The 8485-nt window shown below is 43.1% G+C and overlaps 1 protein-coding gene across 4 annotated transcripts in view; it reads left to right on the top strand.

Moving 5' to 3' along the window:
* The window catches only part of LOC147148885 (tetraspanin-18B-like), a 57246-nt gene that overhangs the window by 25027 nt on the left and 23734 nt on the right, over positions 1-8485 (top strand). The window contains exon 1 of one of the 4 annotated variants that reach the window (XM_086029516.1): positions 356-782. The exons of the other annotated variants lie outside the window; for them this stretch is intronic. The gene's annotated coding sequence lies outside the window, so the exon portion shown is untranslated. Of the gene's footprint in view, positions 1-355; positions 783-8485 lie in introns of those variants that run through there. 4 annotated transcript variants of the gene reach the window in all.

The raw sequence follows: 8485 nt of genomic DNA, 5'->3' as shown, positions 1-8485 counted from the left end.
TAGATGGCAGATATGTCATAATTGCACTTATATTGGTTCTTTTATTGCCCTACACTACAACGGCAATCAGCCTAACATTTTGTTTTGCTCATTCGGAACGATACGCAGGAAAAACATAGTACCTCAATAATATTACAATTTTGAGTTTGTTGATTTTTGTGAGAAAAAAAAATGTAGTCTTAAATAAACCTTAGTTGCACGTTTTGGGAATGTGGCGAAAACCCACGCAATCATAGGCAGAACATGCAAACTCCACACAGGTGGGCATAAAATGAGATTGAAACCCAGAACCTCGCACCTGATAAGCAGACGTTCTAACCACTAGGACACTTACTGCTACTGGCCAGAATTCCTGATCGAGTTCTTCTTGAAGCTACTGGACGCGATTGGAGTGCTGCAGGGTACCCAAGGAACTGTCCGGTGGGTGTAAAGTCTTCCACTCCCCCTGAGCCGAGGAAGGTGGCCCGAGGGGCGGGGTCTGTGTCTGAGAGGATGGGGCGTGCTGGATGATCCTCACAAGCCTCTCTCTCAGCTCGCCGTGACTTCACGCAACACTTTGCATAGCGACACTTCGCTTCTCCTCGCCGCGGCTGCTGCTTCTGCCGTGTCTGCAACTAATCTCGCATCGTGGATTTCTTGAGCAGTCCGTTGGACGGTTCAACTTGCTACGTGTTTTACTTTATTTACTTGACATCTCATCCAGCGACGTACAAACAGGAGGTTGTTTGTTGTGTGATTTTTACCCGAGAAAGAGATCCACAGCTCAACGTTTCGGCTCAAAGGTAAGAAATGTGTTTTGTGTCGGAGAGTGACTCTCAACTTGTAAGTATAAATGTCAAATTCTTCTTTTAAAAGTGCCCCTTGTGGTCTGTGTGTGGGCGAATTCGTTCGCAACGTGCGTTTGCCTTGTTTACTTTTTTTTTTTTTAACCACATACCAATTACCTCTTTATCTTTCTTTTGGGGAAATTGTTACGACTAAATAAAAGGGGTATATTTTTTGGTTTACTGAACTCTGTCGTTCAGCTGTTAAAAGACTTGTGTTGAATTTAAACTGTCAGATAGATAATGTACTGAATGCACCAGCCATCCACATTTATAGTATAATGACATCCAATTCAGGAGCTATATCTTCTGAGTTCATAAAGGAAATTAGGTTTGTTAAATTATTAATTCAACTATGTTGTATGTTAATGTTTTAGAGGTGCAACCATTAATCGAGAATTTATCGATTATCAAATTAATTTATCATTTTTTCTATTTGAATAATTTAGACACGTTTTTTGATTAAAATTGCCCAACTGCTCGGAATTTCAGCTTCTCAACAGTCAATATCATCTGATTTTTATGGTCCTCCATGAAAGTGGGTTGATTTTATCGTTGTGTTAAATCAAAATAAAACATCGGCTTTTACTTTGGAAAACATTATCACTTTTTTGCCTATTTTCTGACATACGGTGGACTAAACCAATAACTGCTTTGTAAATAATGTATATTAATAGTTTGTGTATTGTCAATTTGAAATAATATCAGGTATTTCTAATAAAGCGATGGAAATGTAAATGTTTTTGAACAATCCGATTAATTGATTAATTGACAAAATAATCCGCGGATTAATCGATTATTAGAATAATCATTAATTGCAGCCCCATACTTTTCTTCCTGTACTTGTAGTTTACAATGCTAGAACGGTTCTGCAAGCTGTTCCTAGTTTGAATACCCCAATAAGGCAGAGTGAGAAAAATATTAGAAACAGCTCTCTGAAAAATTCTGTGTGATGTAGAATTGTGGCTGTGTGTTGGCCCATTCGTCCGTTCCCCCAAGCTGGCATCCTTCCCATGGGCTCTGGACCAACGCTGTCTGCTGACATCTTCAGGGTCATCACATGCGTGATTGTGATGCTCTGGCTTAGCTGGAGGGCATTGGTGCAAGTGTCACTTCACATCCATCAGGGAAGCATTATATACACCCTCTTCCCCCCCCCCCAAAAAAAATCATAACATTCCTCGGATTTCCACAGCAGCAAATATAGTCTTTACGGATACTTTTTGTTTAAGTGATAGAAAACAACAAGTGATTCCTTCAGAAATTGCACATGAAAAGTGAGAGAGGCTCACGGCTCTAGTGTTCACTTTTCCTCTGGTGGAAAGCAAGTTCTACAAGGGACTACTTCTTGTATCTGGTCATCAAGGGATCCAAACATGCCAAGCTAATGCTGTATGAAGGATGGGAACCACTGCCAGTCGCTTATTGGTTGAGCAGATTCGTAATGGTAGCTTAGCGCAATTCAATCTCCATTTTGCTAACAGCGAATTCTTTGTCAGCACAACTTGTTCTCAGTGATGCAATGATAAATGGTATTACCAAAGACAGTTTTGTCCTTTATGTACTACTGGCACCAAAGCGATTGTTTTTGGAGTTGGAATTAAATGGTTTTTGAAATAGCAGCAACAAAGCAGCAAAGTGAGAGCGTAGGGAGTGATAAACGCATTGGGGGAACTTTAAGGCTACAAATCAGTTCAGTCGTAGCTGTTACGGTTTATGTCACTTGGACACGTGTTTACATTTCTGGAGGCTTCAGCTTAATGCTTGTGGCTGCGTGCATTGACTGGCCGGCACAATGCGATGGCAAATTCTGTCTTTACGATACAATACAATTTTATTTATGGCGCATTTCACAACAGCTTCAGCTGTAACAAAGCACTTTACATACAACAACAAAATAGCAATAATACAACAAGCGAAAGCAATAAATTAACACAAAATACTATATACAACGCCGGCTTTTAATTATGGTTCATTTTATGAACACTCATCTGAGCCACAACAAATAACAAACATACAGTACATATCGTCGCTGTAATGCTACAGTTTTAAACCACATGATCAGAGAGCTATTGATTTTTTGTTTATTATTGACGCAATTGTGAAAGTGCACCTAATGAAGTGTAGGATGTGAAAGATCTGCAACGATTGAAATACTGCAGAATCACAGTAAAAATGCGACTCCTCAGCTAAGTTGCAGTAACAGCTGGAATTAAGATCGCATTTCACCCGAGGAGATTAGCGCCATGGGAACCGTTAACACAAACCAGTGTCCAGGTGTGTGTCAGTTTGTGCGTGAATGCAACCATCATAACATGGCTCAACAGATTGGACCAACTGGTTGCTGTCTCAATTAACGCGCTGATTTGCTTTACTGCCGCGACTTTCTGTCTCTGTGGCGGAACCCGTTGCTTCCTCAGTGACAGTACGAGCATGGCGTCAATGTAGAGAAAGCAACTCCTAAGACTGCACACGGAGGCGTGTTTGTTCACTCGACCGTTTGTCAGGAAGAAAATGCAAAAAAAAAAAAAAAAAGCAGCGTGTTGATGCTCCCGGAGCAACCGCCAACGCAAATGAATAAGCTCTGGCTGAAGCTTTTTTTTCTCATGAGCTTGATTCACGTGAGACGTGCTGTCCAAATACAAAGAATGGCCTTTGTAAAGCTGCGTTGTCATTCATATGAAGAAAAACGGCGAGCGGCAAGAATACATTGGCTTCCCCGCTGTACACTAGAGTGCAAGGAGAGAAATGAGCTCCAGTGGAACCCCACAAAAACATCCACAGGGTCCATACAATTTGCAGTTTCATCAGAACAACAACCAAAAATTGGAGGTCAACCCGGAGAAGAAGAAGAAGAAACCTTTTCTTTAAAAAAACAAAAAAAAAAAACAGTTGTTGGTGCCTATCACGTGGTATTTTTTTCTGCCTACAGACAGGCGCAGAATACCCGGTGTGAATTTTTTTAATAGTGCCTTTGACAATGTGTTGCTCTCACTCACATATTCCCTTGCGCAAGTGTGGAAAGTCACTCGCAGTGAAAACAAACGCATGGCGAGGGAAGTGCGCCTTGGCTGCTCCGCTGCCATTGACAAAAAGCGTTAATGTGGTTTTCTGCCTGCTGAGAGTGTCGGTTCAGTGTATCATCTTCACAAAAAGGCCTGAAAGGAATCAATCTGCAGCTCCACATGCTTGAATGCCTATGTCTTCCCCAGTACGTTCCTCATCCTCCTTTTCAATGTCTTTTTTTTTTTTGCTTCGCTTGCTAACGCTTGCCGACTTCGCAAGTCACCTGATCGCTGCCACTGATTTTGCCGCATCCGTCGGCCTCTCTTCTTGTATGAAGTCATCTGTTGTTCTTTCCTGCTACGTATTTGCGTGTCTGCGCCCCGGCTCGGCTCGGAGCGCAGGTTTCGCGCAGTATGGCGGCCGGGCCGTCGCGCTGAGCTTGCCCTCGCCTGCGTCAGCCGGTCGCTCGCCGAGAGCGTGGACCTAAATGGAGTATCTGTTGGCTCAATGAGAAAATTGCTTTTCTCGATTGCTTGAGGACCCTCCATTTAATGTGTGCGAGAGACAGGCCACAGCCAGTAATGGCTTCAGCATCTTTGTTGTGAGCAGACATGAGTCAATGAAATTTGCTTTTCAGCTGGTAGAAAGAATTTACTCTCAGAAAGGTTTCCATTTCTGGCTTGAAACACATTTAATGGCCATAAGCACTTTCTTGACACACTGCTGACGAAGTGTAGTTCACGGCATGAAATATTATGCTTTTGAATAGGGATGGGGAAGTACCGATACCAGGTATCGTATCGAACCAATACTGGGATTATTTCGAGGAAATGAGGTCTCTCGCGAATACTGCCGATACCAGTCACCGATACCTGCGGCGTCCTCTTGTGGCCATTCTGCTATCAGGAAGAAAAATGGTATGCATAGCCGACGAATGTTTTTCGGAACTCTGTCCATGTTAATCTGCGTCTATAGCCCATTAAGGTGATGCTCAGATTGCATTATTTGCATTTACCAACACTCTACCTATAATTTGTTTACTCACTTTGGATGGTATGATGACTTTCTCGTTTATGGTATTTCCATGTATAAAAGTGCCTTGAGATAACGTTGGGCCTGTTCCAAAAATATCTCATCGCCGATGGGCCATTGTGATCTTTTAGGAATATTCTAGAAGTGAGTCCTTGAAAATGTAAAGATTTGCGGAGGGTTATCGTAAATCATTGTTGATAATTATTCAGTGTCTTTGCATCAATATCGTTAATTATTATCAATACACATTTTTGCTTTATACTTTTATAAAGTCGTGTATAGGTGCGCCTAACTAACTAGCAAGTGTTCCGTATAACTGAACTAGTTTGGTCATTTTTGTGAAACAAAGAGCAACATAATCCAAGGATATCGATACACACAGCTGCACGATCGTCCCCTTGCGTGTAATCCTATGAACCAGGAAGCGTTGGATGACCTCAGTGACCAGAGTTGCCACAGAGCAGGAAGCGGAGCGGCCTCTCTGCCGCCGCTTCCTCTTTATCACAAGGAAACAGGTCCCCTGTTTGGACTGGACCTCCGAATTCTTTGCTCTTATCTTGCCTGTGCCCTATTTCCCTCAATAATGGCCAAGCTTAGCAGGTAATGAGGTAGAAGGTAGCTTTTCGACAAGCTGGCCCTCGCAGATAGCAGCTTCTCTAGCGGGGTTTTAGTGGAGGACACATCCCGCATCTCTTCAGGATGTGGAAACCGCCTCTATCGTGCAATCCCACAGGCTCGCATTTCCACCAAATGCATTTTTTGGGAGTGGCCAAATGAGCAAAAGTGTTAAAGGCTATAGGGGCTGTTGTCTTGGTCATCACTGAAGAGAGAGTAGAGATACTACAAGGCTCCTTCCTTTCGGATGGATGCTTACTGTGGCCTCTGCTTCTGGCACTGTGAGATTAAGATTCGCCTTCTGATATCCGTCAAAGGAAGAGGAATTATGATCATTTCAGAAGACTCACACTGCTGCCTCATTTTTGCGAAAGCTCCGCGACTGCTTTTGCTGTTGTTGCTGGAAAGGCCGCAATATGAACAACGGGATCTTGTGGCATGTTCATACCACGTAACTGTACCACAACCCCCCCCCCCCCACACACACACACATAAGGTTGGCATGGCAACAAAGAGGACGCTGGGTAAAAGCTAATCAGACCACACCCGGGGGGGGAACCACTGACTCGATCGACTCTTTGAGCCGTTTCTCCCGAAATGATTCATGGTGCCAGTTGAAACAGGAGGAAATCATTTTTTGCTGTCACTCTTCAAGACTTGGTGAACAAGTGGTGAATAATTTGGGTCAAAAACGGACCGATCCACTAATTGGTTCAATTTGAAGCACCTTGGTTTTTGGGATTGTTTGTCAAAGCGACTCAATTTTTAGAGTTGTTTTGGACGAAACAACCCAAAAAGTTGGGTCAAAATGACCCGAGTAATGGATTGGTCCATTTTTCACCCAAATTGGGTTAATTGTGCCCCAAATGATTTTAGAGTTCTATGCAAAAACAGTTATAGGTTTTAAGAAAGTTTGGCATATTATAATCAATTAATTGATTATTTCAGACTTCTGTCAATTTAATTGTGTCTGAAAGCATCCATTATCTATAACCGCTTATCCTCACAAGGGTCGCGGGGCGTGCTGGAGCCTATCCCGGCTGTCTTCGGGCAGTAGGCGGGGGACACCCTGAATTGGTTGCCAGCCAATCGCAGGGCACACTGAGACAAACAAACATCCGAACTCACATTCGCACCTAGGGGCAATTTAGAGTGTCCGATTAACCTACCAATTATGTTTTTTGGAATGTGGGAGGAAACCGGAGTACCCGGAGAAAACCCACGCAGGCACGGAGAGAACATGCAAACTCCACACAGGGAGGCCGGGGCCGGAATCTAACCCACGACCTCCGGACTGTGAGGCGGCCGTGCTAACCAGTCGATCAACGTGTCCGAAAGCAATCGAAGCAAAATGATGTGCACTGCTTGGCTGAGGCTAGGGAAAGTGATGCAACATGATGTCATCTAAGAGAGCTTCAGCTACCTCCGCAATGAATTGAATAATCAATAACTTCCTTCATAGTCAATCAAGGAAATGAAGCTCAAGGATGAAAGTACACACAATTAGCTGGAATTAATTTGAGCAAACCACCTGTGCGCTCAAGTTAAAAAAAAACTAAACAAAAAAAAACAGCTGCTGTTAAAAAAAAGTGCATCTTTTAAGTGCAAAAGTTTGCACTACTACTTCAAAACATGACTCCCGAGGCGTTTTGTTGTTAGTTTCTTTCTGGTTTGGTTTATTGAGTCAGTGAGAGAGAGCATCCTTATAATCATCCTGACAATTAAGTTGTTGATCGAAACCATGCAGGGCATTGTTTGTGAATTGGGAATTTGGATCAAGAAAGTGTCATCTGAAATCCTGAGAGCAGAGTTGCAGATGAAAAAGTTCTGTTTGCATATTCGGAAAATATAGACACACACTCCTGGGTCCTTTCAGTTGCTGCACCACCTTCTTATTCTCTGGTTGTCAGACATTTTTATTGATGATACTGTGAGGCCCGAGCGTGTTTTTGCAGCCTCTCCCCGTGACTCACCGGCCAATGATGCCTTTCTCCTTTCCTGACTCAGGCATTTCTTTCATGAAATGAGAAACTCTCTCCCAGTTTTCTGGTCTTTTTCTCATTTTCAGCAGCTTCCAAGCCCTTGCGTCTTTTAGTTCCACTCCCGTGTACTCGGTTGCCTCTTCTTTGCAAATGAGTGTAATAGCAGGATATAGCTGTTATCGCTGCAATAAAAGACATTTGGTAGATGTCACGTTGATACTTGGGGCGCGATTCCGGGAACGTTCATTTTAAAATGTAATGATTGGATTGAGTTCGATTCAATGCACTCACATCTTTTATTGCCAGAGGTGGGCAGTTTACTCAAATTTGCGGGTCTGTCAATCGCCCTCCGTCCGCAGCCTGGGTACCTTTCCGACATCCGTCTATTTGCCGGATCAAATAATAATCGCCTAGCGGTCAGTCCGTCTATTTTTTTTTTTTTTTTAGCCGCGCTTCCATTATCGCTTCTGTTAATGTCAGGTTATAGACGATCACATAGACGGCGAAAATTCACTTCAGCCAATGCTTAGTCCATCTTTTTTTTTTTTTTTTTTTTTAAAGTTTCCCGTGTATCGTTTCTCGCCTGCAAAACGGGCGTCCGTTATGGACAGAATGCCCGCCTCTGTTTATTATCCACATTCACTTGCTTTACACTGTTGCTGTCATTCAGATGATATTCAGTGGGTAGTATGAGACAATTGTCATTTGAAACAATTTAGATGCATGGTCAAGTGTGTGTTTTGAAGTGAGCGGTATCCCATTAATCATTCTGAGATGCCGATTGTGACGTGATATAGGACCACAGAGTGGTCTGTTTGTTGGTTGTGTGCGACACAAACTTTTCCTGCTATGGCTGCGTTTGCAGCCTGGCTGAATTACAGAGTGCCTCGAAGAGATTTATTTTGAGCGTGATATGGGTTTCCAACCCAGTCTGCTAATGACACGCTGCCTTTCCAGTCTGTGATAACCATACAAACCTCGAGTACGTGACGTTGCCTGAGAGGGAGAGTCTCCTTTTTGGACTTT

The sequence above is a fragment of the Filicampus tigris genome, chromosome 4 (genome assembly GCF_054856515.1).
Source record: "Filicampus tigris isolate MCC_2025a chromosome 4, RoL_Ftig_1.0, whole genome shotgun sequence".
Classification (NCBI taxonomy): domain Eukaryota; kingdom Metazoa; phylum Chordata; class Actinopteri; order Syngnathiformes; family Syngnathidae; genus Filicampus; species Filicampus tigris.
Note: the sequence above shows the minus strand (reverse complement) of the source record. Positions and strands in the feature narration are given on the sequence as shown.